At 44.4% G+C, this 22,129-nt stretch overlaps 1 protein-coding gene across 20 annotated transcripts in view; it reads right to left on the bottom strand.

Moving 5' to 3' along the window:
- Nucleotides 1-22,129, bottom strand: part of LRP1 (LDL receptor related protein 1) — a 516,733-nt gene that overhangs the window by 450,628 nt on the left and 43,976 nt on the right. For 9 of the 20 annotated variants that reach the window (XM_084836568.1, XM_084836561.1, XM_084836566.1 and 6 more), the window contains exon 2: nucleotides 14,765-14,920. The exons of 8 other annotated variants lie outside the window; for them this stretch is intronic. The gene's annotated coding sequence lies outside the window, so the exon portion shown is untranslated. Of the gene's footprint in view, nucleotides 1-11,886; nucleotides 14,921-22,129 lie in introns of all 20 variants that reach the window. 3 more of the 20 variants (XM_084836562.1, XM_084836565.1, XM_084836564.1) reach the window with 2 other exon arrangements.

Raw genomic sequence — 22,129 nt, 5'->3', positions numbered from 1 at the left:
GGCCTTTGGGGGTGAAGTGGAAAAATACCACTTGCATTGTTATCATGGAGTGCTGCTGTGGTGCCAAGAGTCACTTAGGATGTAGTGATTGGATTAGTACTAGAGGAGGGTGGCTGATTAATTTACTGCGCATAAGTCACAATGCCTAGTAGCAGGGCCCTTGTCTCTGGAAACTGGGAACCTTCCTCTGAAGGAAGGTTGTAGCCCCTTGACTCAGTGCTGCACCAAATACTGACCAAAGCTTACGTCATGTGCCTTGTTTACTTGTCTGTATACATACCAAAGTCATCTATTGTTCTGGATCCAGTCCCAAGGGGCCATGTTGGCAACTCTTGACTGCACCACCCCTTGGTGTTCGGGTAATAAACATCTGCTCAAACAAAAAGTTGGTGTCTGTTCTCTGGCCGAGCTTGGCAGAAGGGTAAAATTCTGCAAAAGAATTTGGAGGTCTCACCAAGAGCTCAACACTGCCAAAGCTGCTGGCCACTTGCTGCCGGTCCTCATGGGACCATTGTACCCTGCCAGTCCTCCTCTGGCATCGACTGCAACCAGTGAGTATTCTCTGTGTGAGTCTGAGATTGAACTCTTGAGGTTCACAGATGTTTAAGTTGGTGGGAGGCTAGGACTGTTTGTTTGGAGCCATTGTCTTGTCTGAAATAGGCCACCTGTTGTCATGTGAATGTTCTGGTAGAGGTAACTGGGTCTGCCCTGGTCCCTCAGCGGTCTCGCCCAGGCAATTCTGCCTGCCACCCTCTGAAGGGTCCCCAACCCAGGAGGAAAAAAGGCAAGGTGTGAAAGTGCTCTGGTATATGTGGCAGCCACACCTACGGTGAAAGCCTAGAATGCAAGGGCTGCATATACTGGTTTGATTCCCTCTTGAGTCTTGGTATGCAGACTTAGCTGCAGCAGTCTGCCCTCCCCTCCTTTGTGTCTGCTGGGGCTCCGTAGGTGAAGACATTGGGTCTTCAGGGCCAAAAAAGGTACCGTTGGCTCCCAAAGGCACACCGGCTTATTACATGCACACCCATTGCAAGTCCTGGGTCATGTAGGTTTTTAGAAAAATGGCACTGCTATACCAGGGATGATCCAAGCAAACAATTTCCCGTAACCAGGACATTTGACATGGACAGGTTGGTGCACCTAAGGGGAGCTCTGAAGGGGCTAGGCACCAGAATCTCACAAGACCAGTGGGACGCTTACAATATGTGAATGCATTCTTTGATTGGTATGTTGAGACATCAAAAGGTCACCTAAGTCCTGGGGAGTGGGGTCTTGAGGACTCCCAAGAAAAACTGAAAGACCAGGTCAAATTTTAAAACATCAGAGAAAAGCCACAGAAATTTAAAGAAGAAAGGCAAACAGTGATCACTAGTTATGATTGGTTGACATGAAATAACGCATGTGAGTTATTTTGCCCCAAGAAGTGTGCACTAGATTATAAGAACAAGCGAACTGGTCAAATCAAGAACCAGCTGTTCTTGATACTTTAGACCAAGCATGCATCCGACTCCTAGGAACAAATCCTGACATTTGTCTGCAGAAAAATGATTAGGCTAAAAATCATCAAGTATAAACAAAACCAAGGCAGCACACTGAGGTTTCGCAAAACTTAATGAACACTGCAGTCATTACCCTTGCTTGTCAAAGAAAGAAGAAAGGGAAAAGGGGGGGGGTCAGCAAAGAGAAAGGGGATGAGGAGAGCCCCATGTGGGTTGCTGCCACTTTTGTGGCCAAGTTGGGCATTAGAAAACTAAGTGTCCTCACTGGCCTGGCCAGCAGATGGAAACACTCCTCACATCCCAGCTGCTTCATCCTCTTGTTCCTCCTCAGAACTTCTAGTATTACAGTTCTTTCCTCGATTCTGACTGCAAGTGTTGTTGCAGCTGCTGCCCTCCTTGTTCAAGCCTCTGAAAATATTGTGTTAAGTTCTACTTTGACTCTTTGTGTACCTCACTCAGTGGCAGCTCTTTTACTTCAGACAAGGGCTCAGCACCTATGCAACGTTGTTCCATTCTAAATCCTGTTTCTTTGCTGCCCAATCCTTCTGAAGCTATCCCTTATGATTGTTTGGAAGTGGTTGAGCACCTAGCAAAGCCAGATCCAGACTTGTCAGATGAGTCACTGAGTGATGTAGATTGTGTGTATGTTGTAGATGGGTTTTGCCAAAGAAATGCTGAAGAGATATGCTGTCTGTACTTCCCATACTGTATTAGAGCAAAATCTTTTGCCTAACTGTACTTCTGCTCAAGTAGCAGAACTTTTTGCCCTCTCTAGGGCTACTGCCTCATTTCTTTCAGCAATAAACCAGGCTCCTGTGGCAACTTTGAAGATGTTACACAACTCCAAAATCAGGCCCAAATGTTGAAAAAGAAAAGTGGAGACTGACTGGTTGTCCTCAGTACACTGACCATTTGTGGCACTTCCTGGACAGCCACCTGGTAGCACCCGTGGTCCTTCTTCCCCACCTTCTAATAGCAGATAAGAAAGGTAGAATCAACTGAGTCATTCCCCTAAGGAATGAAGGTGCCACAACTATTTAGATCAAGCAAGTTGCAAAAATGTGAATAAGGAGTTTAATGTACTCACTAACCTTGTTTTTTCTTTGCTTTAGAGAAGTGTTTTTATCTCTGTATTTATGCCTATGGTTCCTGCCATGTGGGGGATGTGAGCTTTTTACTCCTCTTAGTCATCAAATGCCTGTCCTTTGGGTAAGCTAGACAGATTGTCCTATATATGCCACCCAAAAGCTACAACAGCAGCAGCTTCTCCCATGTAAAGATCAAGATGGAATGACTGTGTGTGACTAGCAATGGAGAGTGAGTGTTGGCTAGCGACTGTCTGTATTGTTATGTATTGGCTAATGTGTTTAAACATGTATTATAGCTTAGGTTCAACCTTCTGTGTGTACCGGTAAGTGTTACTTCACAAAGAAGAAAATGCAAGCTAAACTGAATGTTTGTTGAGGGGTGCTGCATGAGCTAGAATGATGCTGCCGAGATGGGAATGAGATTTTAAAATGGTCTAAGCATATGTAAACTTTTATTGAAAGTCACTGGTGGGATATATTTGTACAGTGGATTTGAAATCCTATGTATTATGCTTTATCCCATCACAGTGGTTACTGTTATTTTCTTGCTTTGTCTTTTTGCTTTGTATGTCACCTAGCAAGCTTAATGATAGATATATGATTTGCTTTAATTGTTTAATGAAAAACTGCATATGGAATCTGAAAATTCAAGGGGTCGAGTGTATTGGATTTGGTTTCGGAAGAATGGCAGGAGGGCAGGTACGAATTTGCCCAGAACCATATGCAGTACTCAGTGCAGTGTTTAATAGCACAAGCACACTGATTTGCTAAAAAGTTGGCAATTTTCATGAGTTTAGAGTTAATCCTTAGAGCTGTATTCACATGTAGTGAAGGCCATATTGTGTACCTTTTAACCAATAAGGGATGCTCCTTTCTGTACTGTGAGGAACTTATTTTGCTGCCAAAGGAGAAAGACCTTGGGAAAGGGTTGAGCAAGCAGCCCATCCTCCCCTGTGGGGGCCATTTGTAAATAATCAAATTGATTTTATCCAGATGCCAAAATGCTGTCATTACCAACAAGTGCTTGTGATAGTTGACATGTTTTCCAAGTGGGTCAATTTACAGGCCAAGTCATGTAAGAACTGTGTAAAGACCTAAGAACCAAACAGAATCTGCCCTGCCCTTACCATCCGCAGTCAGCAATTAGAGAGACAGAATGGAATCTTAAAGAACGAACCGTTAAAGCTGTGTGACGAGCTAGAGCTCAAACGGTCAGATGCACCGCCCCTAGCTCTCGTGAGCATGAGGCATGCTCCCAACAGGGTTAATGGACTGAGCCCACATGAAATCCTCACGGCAAGGAGGCCTCTGTTCTCACGGCAAGGAGGCCTCTGTTCTCTGTTCTCACGGCAAGGAGGCCTCTGTTCTCTGGCCGAGCCTGGCAGAAGGGTACAATTCTGCAACAGAGGCAACATTCCAGAGGTGGGCGTGGCCTAAGGCAAAGGAGGTGGGGCTACAGTCAAAGGGGTGAATCAAGTGGGGGTTGGGGGAAATTTAAATAAATTTAAAAGTAATTAACATTAATTTAAAACATTAGAAAAAAATTTGTGCCATCTACCTATTTCATTTTTGGCATTGATAACTTTACAGTAGGATTAGAGGACTTGCTGAGCATGGCCCCCTGCTCCCCCTCAAGCAACCCCTGTCCTCCACTGCTGATTTGTAATCTAGTGTGATGGTTGTGGTCACTTCTCCTTAACAAGCTTGGGAATTGATGATACCACCAATCGCAGCTGCCTTTCCGTCTCATCTGTTAGCCTGGAATGGGGGTGGCTGTTGGCAAGAGTCAGCTTTGAGAACTGCTCACAGCAGTAGGTTGTTCCAAAGAGAGATACTATTCTTAGAGCATGTCGCCTCAGTGCTGGAAAAATCTTCAGCAGTCACACAAAGCTTGCAGAACTCTGGAATAGCCAGGTTGTGGTATTTTGTCTTTAGTTTCAAAGTTGCTTTGCAGCTGAAGAGGGTGGCATCACTTGCTTCAACATTCAAAGGTGTGGCAAAAATCTCAAACTCTTGTTCTCCCACTCTTCGAACTTGAAAACAGTCACAAAATTTCTCAAGCAAAAAGGGGTGTAAGGTGTTCTTTCTGCATACTATGCTGCTGAGTTTGGTGCTTGCTCTTTTAAGATTTGGGAGATTATCTGTCTTGCCACTTTCTAACTGCGTTCCCAACAACGTAACTTGGATTAAAATCCTCTTATGCTGGAAAGCAGTGATGACACCATCTAGGTTAGGCCTTGTGGTTTCAGATTCAGCTCTGAAAGAGACCCAGTGATGTCTAAGGGAGGGGCGTAGCTCAGTGGTAGAAGGTCCCAGGTTTGCATGCAGCTTTGCATGCAGAAGGTCCCAGGTTCAATCCCCAGCATCTCCAGGTAGGGCTGGAAAAACTCCTGTGTGACACCCTGGAGAGCCGCTGCCAGTCAGTGTCGACAATATTGGGCTACATAGACCAAGGGCCTGACTCAGCTTCCTATGTTCCTATGTTTACCAGGAAAACTAGATCACACAGCCACAGTGGATAGCTCGGCTGGGGAATTGTTCTTCCCTTTGACTCCATGAACACTTTTACTTGCTTACTCAGTGTGTAGAACCGCTTCAGCATATTTCCTCTGCTCAGCCAGTGCATTTTACAGTAATAAACCAAATCTCTGTCCTCTGCAAATGGTGCCTTGAATTGGCAGCTGGACTATTCAGTAGTTCGAACAGAGCTGATGCATGACACTGCCACAGACATGATTGTTTTCATTCTCAAGGACTGCACACAAAAATTCTCCTGGGTAATGATACAGTGGCTTACCACTGGCCTGGCTGAGAAAGAATTACTGGTTAGCCCTTTGGACTGGGTTACACTTACTAGATGTGTGAAAGAAATCCATCTGGGTGACTCAGGTTACACATTTCCCTGCGAATTTTCTCGCTACAATGATAGAACTGACAATAAAAATGACAAGAGTATAAGATAAGAATCCAGTAAAACACATACATGGTTATCTCACGTATTTTTTGGTGCAGTGAATGGAACGATCTTCTCCATCACAGCTCCCTCATTTCTGGCAAGCCAGTGTTCAAATATTTGCAATAGATCCTAGTTTCACATCCTAAGCAGAGGTTAAACCAGTTTCTTAGTTCAGATGTGTTCACTTATAGCACATAAGGGAAGGGAAAAGGAGAAGGTAGCGCATGGACACGGTCATTCTTGGACTAGTAAACTATGGCCTTTTAGCCCAAGATTGTTATTGCTGAACCAAGCCAGCGTGTCATGATATATGGTACTTTTCTAAGAAATCAGCATTTTATGAGAAGAAAACCTGTCAGGTCCTTTGGATCTGTGTGCAGAGGTGTGAACCAGGTAAGGACAGGTAAGCATTCAACTGCCTAGTGATGCAGCTACGTATTTTTAGAACTTGGATGTAATAGTCTTACAGGAGCCTATGGGCATGTTGTATTACTTCAGTTACGAAGCACACAACTAATACGTATCTTCTCTCCTCCCCACAATGCCATACCATGTTTTACAACTGTTTCTACATGTCTAATATGTCAGTGCAAGTTCCCCCACCCCCCCACATACATAAAAAACTGTTTGCCAACCCTGATTTAAAAAGCAAATGAATAAATTCTCGGAGCATATGCAGTTTTGCATTTCAAACTCTTTTAAATCAAAGCACCATCATGGTTACGGGGGGTGGGGGAGGGATCAAAACGGGTAACTGTAACCATGTAAATGTTTGCCCGGCCGCCCCCGACTTTAAAATGTTTTTTGAAAATAAGAACAAAGGATGCTGCAGTAATCAGGGTATTCCCATGCTGATCCAGATGCTGGTATTCCCATGCTGGTCCAGATGCTGATGCTGGGCCTGGTAGCCAGTGCCCCCATCAACAGAGGTTCTCTGGGTGGTCATTTGGTGGGCCCTGGGCTCAGGGCCCTAGACTTCAGCTCAGAGGTCCAGCCCTAGCTGTAGCCTGCAACAATGGAACTGCTCCAACTTTTGGTGAATGCAGAGGACCATTCACTCTGCTGCTTGTTTTCCATTCTTAATCAAAGAAAGTTCAAAGGGAGGCTAGAACAAGAGACTGCTGAGTTACAATCAAGAGGTTCAATTCTATTTCCTGTGGCTTGAATCAGGATAAAGTTTATTTTTTAAATCACACTACATGTGTTATTAGCTTACCCAATGCCAGGATGTTTATGTTATCAGCAACAACTATTTTGTGGATGGCAACTGTTAATAATGTGATTGTCACTGTCTACACCAGGGGTAGGCAACTTCCAGGGGTTGGAGGAAAAGCATTCTCCCATGGAACCCACCTGGGGCTGCAGCCCACCCCCACCAGTGACATTGCTGCCAAAATGGTCACCACAGCAGTGATGGCAAAACCCCCAGCAATTTTGTAAGGAAACAAGTTGTGTGGGGAGACTCCTGGGAGAATTCTGCTTCTGGGAATGTGATTCTCCTTGCAAACAAGCAGCGTGCTCCATGCATGCCTTGTTTCCTTGCAAAGTCACCACTTTTATTGCTACTGCCACATCAAATTCAGTGGTGAGAGTAGGGGAGCTGAAAAACAGCATGGGGGACTTTACCCCTCCACTGGATCCAATGCCCAGGGGCCATCCCTACCATTAGGCAGAGTGAGGCAACCCTCTCAGGTGGCAGATGCTGGGGGGTAGCAGTGGCAGCCTTATGGCTGTTTCTCCTGAAACCTGACCTTTCCCCTTTGTTGGAGGACAGAATGTCTGGGTTTCTGCACTGGATTATATTGGGTTGTTGATGTGTTGGGCAATGAACGACTGGCCCACAGAACAAGACTTTTGAGCAATAGAGGCATTGTTCAAGCATGAAGCTGCAAACACAATGGGTTCTAGATTAAAGACTGAATGTGTTCATTTGCAAGATTGAAAAGATGTAAATTTGGAAACGGCTTTCTATTTTTGAAAAATGTAGAGAAGGAATGGGAAAACTGTTATGACAAAGGTCAGATATGAAGTAGGTGACGAGGGGTTGGTGGTGGGAAGAGAAACACAGAGTGCAACCTTAATTATGGAGGCGGGAGTGTGGAGGAGACAATGGATGCACCACGCTTTACTCCCCATGATACCAGACCAAAAGTCAGACAGGAGTGACTCAGAGAAGAAACCTTATGAGGAACAGAAATGGGGACAAAGAAGTAATCACAAGATTAATGTAATGTCTAATTTGGTACTGCTCTATCAGCGTTTAATCAGTTCCATATGGGCCAATGCTCTCTCCATCACATTGAGTTCTAGTTAGGAATTTGTGCCTTTCATATGTAATATTTCATCTGGGTGCACAGTATGTTCAAATTAATAAAATGTTGATCTCCCTTCCCCACTTCCTTAACTGCATTGGCATCACCTGAAAAGCATATTGAAGGCCTACTTAGCCCTCCATAGGATTCAAGGATCTGGATGCTGATAACTTGAGTCTGGTTGTAAGGGAATACATGGTCTAGCAAAAGGTACAGTTTGCCAAAAGACCTGATTGAGGACGTACATCTGCTGACACACGTCAGCTGTTACAATACTGAACCTGCCACATGACATGAAGTTTCCCATCATTCATATTTATTTAAAGCATTTTTATCACACCTTTTGACCATCTAGTCTCAAAGGTAGGCTAAGATAACATTCACAACCAATGTCACAAAATAGAAAATTAAAACCACAGAGCACAGCAGATCTTGCACACTAAAATTAAAGTGCACAGATCAACTCAAGCATCATTAAATGCCATGTGTAAGTGTATGAAATAACCTGGCACCTACATGCTAATAATCATCAGGACCGGCCCTACCACTAGGCAGAGTGAGACAGCTGCTTCAGGAGGTAGATGGTAAGGGGTGGGGAGCAGAGGCAAGGGGTTGGAGGACAAAGCTGTGTGTACTAGGCAGACTGCCCTGTACCACCTAAGCTAGCCCACTGGCCTCAGGTGTATGGAAGACACTGTCCCTTTGCCAGTGTTGAAATAAGATTCAGGCAGCAAAACATCTGAGGGCGGCCCCGCTTATCATGGAGGTGCCTGTTGGGTGGATAACGGCTCCACTTGCAACCACGTCAAATCCTCACTTCTGCATTCCCCAGTTCTCAGCATAGGGTACAGCCGAAAAAGAAGATACGCACCACCAAAAAAGAGGACAAAAGATCACATCAGTATGCGTAACATTTGCCTACGTTAATGTACATGTATAGGTGCAATGTGGAAATAATTACTCTTACAACAACTGAATTCAAAGTTAGTCCAGGATCTGCCATACACCCCTGTAAAAAGATAGTGGTGCAGAGAATCTTGAAGTCTGTATGCGTTTCAGGCTCATGTAGGAACACATTTAACTCAGGTAGACATGCCCATTCTGGCGCATGAATTCTGTTGCTGCCATTTCCCATGATGGCTGACACACAAATGGGGATATGCGATGAACAAATGCATGTAGAAATCTCGTTTTTGTGGAAAAATATAGGATATTTTAGTCAAGATGGGTAGAAGAACTATTACAAGTCACTATTACCACCTTTATGGTCTGTGTAGACAGAATGCCAGACTAGAAGATGGAAGACCTGTGTTCAAATTCCTGCTCGATTATGAAGCTCCCTAGGTGCACTTCAGCCAGTCATCATCTCTTAGCCTAACCTACCTCAACAGGGTTGTTGTGAGGATAAGAGGAGTGTGTGGGACATGTATTGTACACCACCCTGCATTCCTTCAAGAAAGGGTAGAATAACATTGAATAGAAACGGTACTCAAATGACAATGTACATTTTTGACTGATAAATGCAAGTACATTTTTGAACTTTGGTTTGTTATTTTTAAGACATGTTGTGACACAGCTTTTCACACTGCATATAGCACAGCTAATCACTGAGAACCTCTTGCATTTGCACATCCTTGTGTGGAATGTTTTCCAAGGGTCATCAAGGGTACAACCCCCTCTGTCTCTCTGCCAGATTGCAACGGACCCCTCACCACCCGAAAAGCTCTGTTGGGAGGCACTGTGAAGATACAAAGGAGGTGGGAAATAAATCCTTCTTTACCATCCTTACTGCCACAGAACCAGAATCTGTGTTCAGCTGAATTAGTACCAAACACTCAGCACTGAGTGCACAGCCTGGAAACATCTGTGCACAATTTGGAGAGACCAATGCCCTGCTGTAAAAAGACACTGAAAATGCTGAAAGCTATCTGGTGAGAGTATGGACCCTCCTTCCCCCATCTGGTGCCCTCTAGATGTTTTGGACTACAACTCCCATCATCCCTCACCTTTTGCCATGCTGGCTGGAACTAGTGGGAGTTGAAGTCCAAAACATCTGGAGGGCACCATGTGGGGGAAGGCTGGTGTGGACAGTATCTGCAGAAGTTAACACTTTTGATAAGCTGAAAGTTGATGCATACAGAAAGCTGAATGCATCTCCTGCTGATCTGCCACCAACCTCCAGCTCCTTCACACTACACATCCAAAAAATGTTCCTTCCTTGCTATCAGAGAGTCACTCACCCTCACTGACTGTGATGACCACACAGCAGAATGTGCTGTACAGCATCTGGGAAGAAGTGGACAATGTTTTGAAACCACCAAAGTGCCTTATGCCTTTACCAGAAGAATTAGGTGAAAAATATACCACACCTATATGTGCAAAAGTAAGAAGTTCTTAATGATTTGCTATACCTTATGCAAGTATGAAAAGCTGTGACACAAGGCATCTTAAACAACAAATCCAAGTTAAAAAATTTAGCTGCATTAATCAGTTAAAAATGTATGTTACTGTTCCAATGTAGTTTCTGATTCAGTGCTATTAAATACATTGAATCATTAAATACATTTCCATCAAGTAATTATTTACTTTTTATTCCACCTTTCCCCCAAGGAATGTAGAGTGGTGTACCTGTTGTCCTCTCCTCTTATTCTCACAGCAACCCCATACAAGTAGGTTAGGCTGAGATGGTGATGGACCAAATTGCATGTGGTGAGTTTCGTAGGTTAGCAAAGATTTGAACTTCGGTTTTCTTGCTCCTAGACTGGCATTCCATCCATTAGACCAGAGTCAGCCAACATGGTGCTTGTAGGCACCAATGGACTCACGGACACCTTTCTTGGCACCCGCCAAGATGACCTACTCCTCCCACTTAAAAAAAAAATTAATTAAAATTTAAAAATTTTTTAAAAATTAAAAATTAACACGTTTTCTTACTGGCAGCTGGGACTGCTGTGAAATAGGTTAGTGCTGAAAACTGGGTACAAAGGGATTGTTTAGTGTGTTGGGGCTCAGACTCTATGTCTGCCTTGTACTCAGCCTTTTGGGCAGGTTACTTGTCCTTTGCTTCCCACTGCAGCCATTTTGTGGTGGACAGTTTCTTAAATTGCCAAATGTGCCACAGGCCAAAAAGCCTTGTGCCCCTGCACTAGCCCATACAGGTGATAACAGTGACTAGTAGTAATAGTTCTTCTACCCATCTCCACTAAAACAACAACTACACCCTATAATTTGCCACCAACATTAGCTTTCTACATGCATTCCTTTGAGTTATTCCATATCCCCATTTGGGTGCCAGCCATCTTGGGAAATCGCAGCTACAGAATTCATGCACCACTGGCAGAGTGACCATGTGTCCTCTTTTACATAGGGCAGTCCTTTATTTTGAAGGTGTTCTCTATTTGAAGGGCTGTCCAGTCCAAGTCTGGTATAAAGAACCAGAAGAACAGAGAACTGGGCCTTGCGGTTGCACCAGACAGCAGACTGAGCAAGGCACACAGGTCACCTGATCATAGCCTTCGTATCATATTTCTATTTCAGTAATAATAGTTAATTCTAAATTTGCATCTATACATATACATTAGCATATGTAAATAGGTGTCCTCTTTCTGGGTGATTCACAAGTGGCCACCCTATGCACTAGAAAGAGCATATCTATGCAAGTTAAATGTGTTCCTACAGGGGCCTGAAACACATAGAAACTTTAAGATTCTCTGCACATTTTTTTGCAGTGGTCTACGGCAGATCATGACTAACTAGCCATTGCCCTAGGTTTCAGCTATCTGCAAGTATTTCCCCAGAACTGCTTCCCTGTATGCGCCCACTCCTAGAACATTTGGTTCCTTCTATTATTACATGCACCTTGAGATAATTTTGGTCAAAGCTCATGGGCACCTATTCCTTTCCATAGGTCTTCAGGCTCACACCTTAAATTGTAACATTGTTTTCCAGTATGCGATTCTGCTTCTGGGATCTATTCAATTCTTCCAGAAGAGAATATCTAGAATTAGGGGAAAGAGTAGAAGTGGACTCACAGGGAAGATTGGGCTCCAGTCGTATTCCATGTCATCTCCCCTGCCCTGTCACAGGTTCTGTCAAAACATTTGCAGAGAACTCTAACAGTTATCAGTTCTTCTTTAGACACCCTTGCATCAGCTGATTTCCCACTACTTTTGTTTTTGTTTCCTTTCCCACAAAGTCTTATCAGCAGTTTGCTTACTTCTGTCAACACTGTAGCCTAGAGAACGTAAATTTACTCTTTGGTGGTAACCATACAGAGACCATGGCAGCTGTGCTAAACTACAACACCCCCCACCCCCCAGAAGTGGACCATCTTTGTAATAACTGCAAAATCAGCATATATATTTTCTCCTCTGAAATTAAACTTGCTCACCTCAGGTCCTACAGAGATAGCAGCAGGACCTTCTGAGGGCTGGTGCGGGAACTTTTCTGAGCGTTGCCCCCTGAGCCTTGTCTTTGTTTCATGTTTTTTATTGCTGTTTTTTTTAACAGTTTTATAAAGCACTGTATACTGCCTCGAAGGTCAATGTTGGAAGAAAAGTGGGGTGTACAGGTTATACATAAAGGAAATTATAGTATTTGGTATCTGCATTGCTGCTTCTTTCATGTCTAAGCAACTGAACACATTTTTTAAAAGATCACTTGCTTGACGTTTTAAAGTGAGGGTGGAGGGAATAAGCCTACAGATGTGTGTGTGTGTGTCCATCCTATAATAAGTTGAATCATGAACCTGCACTATGCAGCCTGGTACCTTGACTGTGAAGGCACACTTACTTCAGCAGTAAGAACAGGCTAGCATGGGACATTCTTTCCTACTTTGGACTTTTCTACATGAGGGTTCTAAACTATCACTTTACCAAGGCTTTTGCTTCCGGATTCTTTGTGGGATTAAGATCAGTTCCTTTACACGTGTTTTTTCCTAGGGTTTTCTTTCTTTGCCTTTCTATATGTTTCATTACATAACCACTAAGTGGCACCGTGCTATAGCAGAATTGCACAAAAACACCAGGATTTCATGCCGCCGTTCACAGAAATGCCAGATTTTCCTCATTAGGAAACACCCACCACTACAGTGGCTACAAACCACAGGAAAGGCCCTGGAGGATGATTACATCATGTAAGGTACCTGAAAACTACTGTGAATGAGGAATCACGAGTGCACAATAAATGCCTTGTGTAGAATGGCTCTGATTCAGGGAACACCACATATATAAACCTTTCATTGGTTAGCAATAAACAGCATTCTGATTGGGTCTTCTTCCTACAAATATATCAGATCCTCACTCACTACCCTGTCCCCATTTTTTGTACAACCCGCCTTTCTGTAGTTGTTCCTGCCTAGTGCCTAGACACCTGGTTCATTTAGCATTTGTCTCAGGGCATTATAGCTTTCCCCAATTATGATTCCTATTCTCTGCTCATCCCTGAATCAGGGCCAGCTGAACAGGGTTGCTAACTTACCAAAAAAAAATGGCTTGGCTGGATTTTTTTTTAAAGCTCTAAGCCAGCGGTCAGTATTGTGAGTATGTGTATAAATGCCAGAATTTGGGGCTGGTTGTCAAAATGGGAAGGATTGGGTTTGAGCTAATGTCAATAGCATAATTTATAGTTAGTGTGCATGCTTGACCTTTAGATAGACAGACAGACAGACAGACAGAATTTTTATTCCACTTTTCAGACAATTGTTGTCTCTCAAAGCAGCTCACATCAATACAAATGAGAGACAGACCCTGCTATGAGGCTTACAAGAGCTGTTGAGGTCAGGCCCAGTTTACTATTTTTCATATTGCTGAATGCAGAGTAGCATCTGTATGCTTCCTCTATATACCCCCTCCTGCCCAGCCATCTCAGGCTCTGTGGAACTGAGGAAGGCATGTGGGAGTTGCTCTAACACTTGCTAACTTGTGCACCTCTCTTATACTCTGTGCTGGAACTCAAGCAAAGCCTCCACCTATGTTCATTCAATGCCAGCCACTGCAGCAAATTCAGTGCTTCTGCTATTAGCTTTGTGTCCAGCAGACTCTTCCCTGCTCTAACCTGCCCCAAGCTCTGGCTGCTTTCAGTGCTGAGACTCTTTGAATTGCAAAACTTAGCAACTTTATGGCTCAGTCATGTGGGCAGAACAATTCAAAGTACGTGCCATGCCAGAAACCGCATACAAGGGCAATTCCAGACAGAGGGCTCCTAATGCTCAGAAGAGATTGTGCAGCTACTCCATCTTTTTTTCCCCCCTTAATGGATTTTTTTTTCTGGTAAGAAAAAAGATGGACAAGGCAGTGGGAACACACAGGAAGGCTACAAATTTAAGAGGACAAGATCTCGACTCTGCCCATTCCCTCTGCTTCTGGCATAACTAAAATATCAACTGTGTCAGCAGGGGCAGTAAGGACACTCCAGGTTGCTAAGACCAGCAACATAGCTTTATCTGGAAGCTTTTAATAGGGTTCAGGAAGTATCACATGACCCACACTGGCCTATTGGCAAAAGGAGGCTTCTCTGGCTTGGGTCGCTGATCCTTCTGCCTTTCTCTTCTTTGGCCAGGGCTGGATGGTGATACACAGGCCACGTGAGAACTTTCATGCCAACATCAAGACCTGCTGCAGGCTCAGGGCCAGTCACCATGTGCCCCAGAATTCTATGCAACATCGAGATTTTGTTAGGACAACCATTTCCCAAGGGGCTGCTGTATTAGTCTGCTGCAGGCAGCAAAAACACCAGTCCTGTGGCACCTTAAAAGACTAACGAATTTATGCTGCTATAACATTCATGGGCTACAGCCTGCTTCATCAGATGTATGAACTGTTAACCTCAAATTGGCAGATTTATATACAGGGGCCAGGGGTGGGGGGTGGAATGCAACTGTGTTGTTAGAGGGAATTGCAACAGAAATACCTTTTGTCTTCATCCAGACCACAGGAAATATTGCTGAATCTCTTGAAGACTTGTACATCAGCAGTTTGGAGTTGACATCTGTCTTTGAAATTCCATTGTTCAAGAATGGCCACCTTAAGGTCATTGACAGACTGTCCTGGGAGGCTAAAATGTTCCCTGAAATAAATAAATAATCCCTTGAGATGGACTTCCTTGCACTGAACCCAGCTCTTGCTGCCTTTGACCTAGTGGGTTGTTTTCTAATTATGTTGTTCCCTCTCTTGAACATACCAGCCTGATTTGCCCAACACAGCAGCCCACCATGGTTTAATTTACCCACAGGGGCTTTTGTGTTGTGCCAGACCCCTGCAGCCGCCATTTTTACATGGGGCCTGCAGGCACCTGGCTTGCCACAGCTTGTTATGTAGTGCAAACCCAGGCAGCAGGGGTTGTTTGAGGGCTAAACAACACTCAAATAACTCTAAAACAAGCCATGGGTTATTTGAGGGTTGTCTAACCCCCAAACAACCCCTGCTGCCTGTGTTCACATGACACAGCAAGCTGGGTGCCTGTGAGCCCCATGCAAAAATGGTACCATGGGCACTTGGCAGGATGTGACAGCCCCGCAGGTAAATCAACCCCCAGTGGGCTGTCGTGTCACGTGACCCCACCATTGGGTTTTGTTTTTAAGATCTTTGCTATTTATTATTAACATCTGTAAGCTACCTTCATTACATTTTAGAAAGGCAGGGTAAAATTGCCAGAAATAAATAGCATAAGTAATAAACAAATGAACAGGGCTTTGGGTGGAAGATATAATGTGCTTATTTGCTGTTCCTACATCTTTTGCCCACAAGCCATGCGCAACTTCAGCTCAACCCTACCTAGCAGATCGGCTCAGTTACAGAGCAGAGAGAAACAATAGGAGGATCTCTGATTGTGCCACGTGAAGCAGAGTGATGCCCACTTCACATCATCCCATTTCGTGGGGTGAGGTTTACAAGCCTGTGTTTCCAGGTTTGGCAACAGAATATTAAAATAGGAGTACAGGAAGCTGGCCATGCAGATGTTGGCTTCCTACCTGACCTGAACACTATGGTCCTGACCCACAACCCCACTTGTGCTGCGATGCACATGCAGAGTGCTTGCTTGCACAGGCTGACACTGATTTCAGTGGAGACAGAAGACTTTGCATGAGCAAGGAAATGGGTGAGTGAATCTAAAGGAAGTGGCAGCACCTGCAGTTGGAAGAACTCCTTGCTGAATGTAGGTGGGTCAAATGCAAACTGGGGACAGGTGTCAGATACGCCTCAAATCCCCATTATCAGCACTTGATAACTGGCAGGAACTTATGTAGGTCTGGTACAGTGTTGCTTTTCTTTGTCATGATCTTACTTTGTACCATAATGAGAATGGGAGATTGTAGTTCTCAATATTCAGGGTTCTTTCCCTCACCTCCCCTTTTACTGTCTACATAGGCACAAGCTTTCTGTACCTTCCCCATTCCCGGTGATCTCAGCACAGACAGACAGAAAGACCTGTTGAGCAATAACCATGAGAGCTGGAGGGAGAGGACTACTAGAAACCTGAAACCACACCTCTGCTGGATACAATGTAAACAGTTGTTTTTATGAGATGGTGCAATACTGTCTGTAAGGCAGGAATGTGTTGCCAGGTGAGTAGTATAAATAAACATTTGAAAGCAGAAGAGAATACTATATTATTTGGCCCTACAGATGCAGAAAATGAAGAAAGACAGACAGAAAGAAAGCCTTCCCACAAAATTTGACAAATGCTAGCTCTTGACTTCTCAGAACCACTACAGGTACTTAGAACGTCCAGATAACAACAGTATCCTCAAATCCATGTCTTCAACTGGGGATGTAAAGAATCTAGTCCTTGACTCACATGGTCTGAGTGAGGATAGGAAACAAACTGAATCTCTTCCACCAGCAGATTCTGAAGACATGTTGGCATTGGAGATCTAAACTGGTGAAGCACCATAGTGACACTGGCATAACATTATTCTGCCATAACCACAACACTGACTGGAATAACGCTGCTGACACAAGGGCCAAAAAATGGGCACTGTTGGATGCACACTGAGGGAGGAGTGGGACTTTATAAGAATCCTATTCCCACTCAGATCCTGCTTTAACCCCTGGTGATGGTGTAACATTATGCCAGCAAAGCAGGTGGCATAAATTAAAATAGTCTTATTGAAGTCAGTGAATTCAAAATGTCTCCCCCATCCCCGCTCTGCTCTATATACTAATAGGCAAACTCATTATTGGAGTGTGGATCCTTATGTAGCCAAAATGGCACCATCCAGGTACAAGAGAGGTATCAGCAGGCATAGGGAACCCCCAAAATCTGCATCATCAGCATCATCTTTGAGTCTTTGTTTGTTTTACAAAAAACGTCTAAGAAATCCAATAAATAACAACAACAACGACAACAACAGAGTGTAAGGGGGGAACACAAAATAGTCCAATGCCCAATGAAGACAGAACATGCTCAGTGGCCATGGAAAACCTGTGGGAAATGGAACGTTGCAGGAAATGGAAAACTAGGAGGAATAGAATAAGTACAAGGGCATAGCTGACTGGAACCCTGAAAGGAGCATTGCACACTGCAACTAGGATCGCTGGAGAAATCTACAACAGATTCAAATGAGTTCAAATTTCTATGAATCTCACCTGTGGATTCTGCAGTGGACCAGCTTTTTCCAAGTCACACATCTTCTGCAGACTTGTGGACCAGGTTTTTTTCTAACTTGGGGGGGGATTTGCACAAATCCACACTTGCACTAATGCGCATTAGCACTAATGCCCACTTGCACTCTATTAGGGCTAATGTGCATGTGCACAAGCGGAGCAAAATTCTTGTACATCCCTAAAAAACACGCAGTTGCTTGCTCATCTACCTACCCCTAGTGAGCATGGAAACAGGTTCAGCTGCTAACCATTGGTCACTGCTGTTCCTCTGTCTATCTCAGTTTACGACAGGCAACTGGGCAGCCCTCCAAGGGCTGCAGAGCCAAGGATGTTCCCCAATCCTAGCACAACGCAGAGCGGGCTGGCTAAGACGTTTTGCTACCTGAGGCACAGAGGCAAATCCACCCCCACCCATGTCAAGATACATAGTATCCAAGGCCAGTCAAGTTCTTTTGGCACATGAGGCCATTAATCTGACAAACACCTCTCAACCTTTGCTGGCAGTAAAAATAAAACAAGTTAACTAGCAACTTGCTACCTTTTCAGAACACCCAATATCTGTAATAAGTTTGGGTCCATATCTTAAGAAGATAACATGGTGGTTTTTATTAAACAGAGTGGTAACAACAAGCAGTTCTTTGTTGGAGCTCCCTCAGCCAGTCCAGGGTCCACCCCTTCACCCTACTCTCCAGGGATCATCTCCAAATTCCCATCCCAATGTTTCTTGTAAGGAAATGTCTCTAAATTACTACAATCACTACATTTCCTTTTTTCCTCAACCAACAGTAACAAACACCAACAGTCAACTCTGACCTAGTTCTGTAGAGGAGAGGTTACTAGCACATCACTCTAGAGTGAGTCTTTACCACTTACTTCCCTGCTCTATACCAGGCTGCTCAGCAAGTTTCTATAAGTCTCTGTGGAGCTTTCACCGTCCTTCCTGACCACCGGGGCATTTCACTTTCCTTCACTTTGTCTTCCATAATGTCATGTTGAAGAACAACTCCTTTTTCATCCTGCTCCTGTAACGATGTAAGTGGTGCTGATGTACAGTCTGCTCTGTTCTCACCTGCTGGAGCAACTGTATAATTTTTTGGGAATGCCCAGAGATCCCGATGATTACGCCGAAAAGTCTCTCCCTGATCTGTCTGAATTAAATATGATCGTGGATGCAATAGCTGCTGAACAATGCCACTCTGATCCCAGACATTGGAGCTGTAATTTCTCATGCGCACATTTTGTCACCTGGTTGCAGACCAGGGAGCTCTTTTGCTCTTTTGTCAAAATGATGTTTTTGCAGTTGCTTCAGAACTTCTTTCTTTCTTCGTACATCTATATGGTCATGACTTGTAAGTAATTCCTCAGTTATGGGTAGTGTACAGCGTATTCTTCTTCCCATGAGTAACTGTGCAGGGGACCAGCCATTGTCCAGTGGTGTACTGCAGTAAGCCAATAGTGCTGTATATAAATCCCCTCCACTGTCAGCTGCCTTTTTCATCAGGTTTTTAACAGTTTGGATGGACCTTTCCACAAGACCATTGGATTGGGGGTAATGGGGACTGGATGTACTGTGATGAAAGTCCCAATCCTTTGCAAATTGCTTAAAGTCTGAACTGGAAAACTGAGGCGCATTGTCACTAAACAGTTCACGTGCCTTGCAAACACTGCCTTCGGGCTGGCTATCACTGACGCACTGCTTGTACCATTCAGATTGCAGATCTCTGGATACAGAAAGTAATAATCAGTAATATTCAAGTATGTTTGTAAATTCCAAGTGAAGACATCAGTGCCTACCTTCATGTATGCCCTCAGTGGGACAGGATGTGGATGCAGAGGCTCTGCCTGCTGGAATGGCTGGAACTTTAAACAAGCGAAGCAGCTTGCTACTGTGTTAGTAATATCCTGGTTGATCCGTGGCCAATACATGACCTCCCGTGACTTCTTATATTTTTCAATTCCTGGATGACCTTCATGGATTTCTCTGAGCATTTCATGCCAGAGGATCCTTGGAATCACTACCTTGCTGCCTTTGAAGATCACCCCATCTATTACTGAGAGGTCATGCCTGCAGTTCCAGTACTCCCATAGGCTTGGATCACAGCTGCAGCAGTCCTGTGGCCACCCTTCAAGTATACATTTTTTTAGGAGATCCATGGCCTCATCATTCTCTGTTTCCACTTTGGCTGGAATTTTCTATCAGATATGGGAAGTGACTGTACTATCAGATCTACGTATGCCTGCACCTCTATCAGAAATATGCTTTGGGTAGGTTGTATGGCCCTGGACAGTGCATCCGCTGTGAACATCAATTTTCCTGGTGTATAAAACACAGTCAAGTCATATTTTTTGTAGTTTGAGCATCATCCTTTGGATTCTCAAAGTGCAGCCTTTTAATGGCTTCTCAAACAATGCTATCAGAGGTTTATGGTCAGTTTCTACCTGCATTTTCTGTCCATAAACTGGTGAAATCTCTGGCAAGCAAACAGGATGCCCAACAGCTCTTTTTTGATCTGGACATACCTGGTTTCTGCCTCTGTCAATGCCTTGGATGCATATGCCACTGGTTGCCAGCACAACCACCATGGTCCTGCATAATCACTGCACCCAGCCCTGACTGTGAGGCATCAGAAGAAATCTTGAGTGGCTTGCCAAGGTCATAGAATTTTAACACAGGGGCTTTGATAAGCTCCTGTTTCAAGATGGTCCATGCTTCCTCCTGTGGTACATCCCAGAACCACTCAGGTTTGTTTTCAAGAAGTGCTAGGCGGGGTGTTGATTTAGATGACAGACTTGGTATAAATTTCCCAAGGTAATTAACCATCCCTAGGAACTGCTGTACATCTTTCTTGGACTGGGGCTGTGGCATCATTTCAATGGCCTCAACCTTTCTCTTGCCAGGCTTTACCCCTCAGTAGAGATCACATCTCCCAAAAATGTCAGCTCAGTGACCCCAAATACACATTTTTCTTTATTTAATTTCAGATTTGCTGCTCTTGTTGCATCTAAGGCCTTCCGAAGCCTCAGATCATGTTCAGCTTTGGTAGCGTCAGGGTTGGATCGGAACCCCAGAGAGCCCCAAAGCAGTTCTGATTCTGAGGAAGAGATAGAAACCGCGGGAGAGGAACCTGTGCGCTGTTCAGAGGAGCAGCCAGGGGGAGAGCCCCTCCCGCTACACATTCCTGAGAGTGATAGTGATTCTGGCAGGGAGAGGGAGGCGCAACAGCAGTTTCTGGACACTAGGCGCCGGCGCAGCATCAAGCGAGAGATGGCGGGCGCTGAGAGGAGGCGCTCAGCCCACTTGGCGGGACGGCAACAGCGGCGCCCCAATGCCCCTCTCTCCTCCTAGCCCATAAGTTCAGAGGTTTCCCACCTTCCCCTCCAAACAGAGATCAACTGATTCCTAAGGTTAAAACCCCAGAATAGGCAGCTCTTTTAAGTCTCACTCATAGGATCAAGCAATTAGCATATGTAAGCGTCATTAGGTTGAATGGAAATAAAGTCTTGGAAAAGAGCCCTATTGTCTGCGTGTTGATTCTGGCTACCTGAGGATCTCAGAAGGCAGCAGGGGCAACCTCCTGACAGGTAGAACCCCACACAATATCATCCACTGACATGTCCACTCCATCATTGTGCTCATATATCATGTGTATAGTTCTATGGTACACTTCAGATGCTGAAGCCACACCAAATGGGAGCCACAGAAAATGATATCTGCCAAAGGGGGTATTAAATGTGCAGAGTTTAGAGCTCTTCTCTGTGAGTTTCAACTGCCAAAAGCTGGAGGATGCATCAAGTTTACTGAAAAAACAGGCATTCGCAAATTGTGCCATGATTTCCTCCCTAGTAGAAGTTTGAAATGCCCTCTCTTGATAGCCTTGTTGAGGCTTCTGGGATCAAGACATACCTGTAACATGCCATCAGGTTTCTCTACAATGACTAGAGAGCTCACCCATTCTGTAGGTTCCTGAGTCTTCTCTATGACCTTTAAAGCCTCCATCTTTGAGAGCTCCTCTCTGAGTTTGTCACAGAGTGCAAAAGGCACTCTTCTACATGGATGGATTACTGGGGAAACTGATCTATTTATTTGGATGGTATGTTCACCTGGTAAACAGCCAACTCCTTCAAATATATCTTGATGATGCAAAAACAGTGTCTCATACTCTTTTTCCCCATTGGTTTGTATGGCCAATACCCATTTAACCACGTTCAGCTTCTCACAAGCTGAATTGTGAGAATTCTTGTACATCCCTAAAAACACGCAGTTGCTTGCTCATCTACCTACCCCTAGTGAGCATGGAAACAGGTTCAGCTGCTAACCATTGGTCACTGCTGTTCCTCTGTCTATCTCAGTTTACGACAGGCAACTGGGCAGCCCTCCAAGGGCTGCAGAGCCAAGGATGTTCCCCAGTCCTAGCACAACGCAGAGCGGGCTGGCTAAGACATTTTGCTACCTGAGGCACAGAGGCAAATCCACCCCCACCCATGTCAAGATACATAGTATCCAAGGCCAGTCAAGTTCTTTTGGCACATGAGGCCATTAATCTGACAAACACCTCTCAACCTTTGCTGGCAGTAAAAATAAAACAAGTTAACTAGCAACTTGCTACCTTTTCAGAACACCCAATATCTGTAATAAGTTTGGGTCCATATCTTAAGAAGATAACATGGT

This window comes from Heloderma suspectum, chromosome 2 (assembly GCF_057233095.1).
Source record: "Heloderma suspectum isolate Gila_16-S chromosome 2, 16-S_ref, whole genome shotgun sequence".
Taxonomy (NCBI): domain Eukaryota; kingdom Metazoa; phylum Chordata; class Lepidosauria; order Squamata; family Helodermatidae; genus Heloderma; species Heloderma suspectum.
The sequence above is the reverse complement of the archived record's forward strand: the minus strand, read 5'-3'. Positions and strand labels throughout refer to the sequence as shown.